Source organism: Seriola lalandi, unplaced genomic scaffold, assembly GCF_002814215.2.
Source record: "Seriola lalandi dorsalis isolate HSWRI2012SDOR001 ecotype SW California unplaced genomic scaffold, Sedor1 jcf7180002007143, whole genome shotgun sequence".
NCBI lineage: Eukaryota > Metazoa > Chordata > Actinopteri > Carangiformes > Carangidae > Seriola > Seriola lalandi.
The window spans coordinates 1-1,137 of record NW_019477796.1 but is presented as its reverse complement, the minus strand read 5'-3'; the positions used below and the strand labels follow the sequence as shown (position 1 = coordinate 1,137).

General features: G+C 45.8%; 1 pseudogene across 1 annotated transcript; it reads right to left on the bottom strand.

Moving 5' to 3' along the window:
• Positions 1 to 85: 85 nt before the first annotated feature.
• Positions 86 to 936, bottom strand: LOC111671561 (eukaryotic initiation factor 4A-III pseudogene; annotated as a pseudogene). The gene is made up of 3 exons (XR_002761954.2): positions 784 to 936; positions 583 to 698; positions 86 to 293 (listed from the first exon to the last, which is right to left on the bottom strand). The product of XR_002761954.2 is annotated as a eukaryotic initiation factor 4A-III pseudogene (transcript).
• Positions 937 to 1,137: the final 201 nt, after the last annotated feature.

The following is a 1,137-nucleotide window of genomic DNA, read 5'->3' as shown; positions in this document are numbered from 1 at the left end:
ACACACACACACACACACACACACACACACACACACACTATTGTATTTATTCAGCAGCTTTATTGATCCATTCCTGAAAGAATCACTTTGACTTCTATTATCATAATGACAGTGATTTGTTAATTCTCCTTACTGTGGGAACTGTTTTCTGTGGAGTGATACATGTTGAAGGTAGTGCTGTGTACCTGTGGATGTAGAGCTCTCTGTTGTTGGGCAGGTCGTAGTTGATGATCAGAGAAACTTGAGGAACGTCCAAACCTCGAGCCCAGACATCAGTGGAGATCAACACGCGACTGGAACACAGAGGAGGTCATCTGTCAATCATCTACAGCTGTCAATCATGTTGACTTTCTTATTTATGTAAGTGTATGATTTATGAAAACAGAAATGAGCAGATAATTAACATCAATACTTGAGTCTGAGCTCAGAGGAAACAAACAAAAAGAAATAAAAAGAAAAGCTGAGAGGAAACATTAATAAAGTAGACCAGCTGCTGTAGATTCGTCTGACTTAATGAATTAATAAAGATCATCTACACAGAGGGACACCTGTCTGCTCCAGGTCCAGGTGTGTGAGTGTTACCTGGCTCCTGATCTGAACTCCTTCATGATGGACTCCCTCTCTTTCTGAGGCATGTCTCCGTGCATCGACGACACCGTGAAGTTGGCCTCCCTCATCTTCTCCGTCAGCCAGTCCACCTGAAACACACAGAGACTCAGTGTCCTACAAGGCTTTGCTGACAAGCAAGAGACTAAACCCCGAGTGTGTGTGTGTGTGTCTGACCTTCCTCTTGGTGTTACAGAAGATCACGGCCTGTGTGATGGTCAGAGTGTCGTACAGGTCACACAGAGTGTCGAACTTCCACTCCTCTCTCTCCACGGCCACAAAGAACTGCTTGATCCCTTCCAAGGTCAGCTCGTCACTGAGGGTGAGAGACAGTCACCCACACAGGGAGGGGGGGGGACACTTCAGTACTGTACTGACGTGTCTGACTGATCTGGGTTCAGGTCTCAGTGCAGTTCTGTGTTTAGAACCTTAAACTGAACTAAATGTTCTGTTGGCTGATCGACCTGTGTGTGTGTGTGTGTGTGTGTGTGTGTGTGTGTGTGTGTGTGTGTGTGTGTGTGTGTGTGTGTG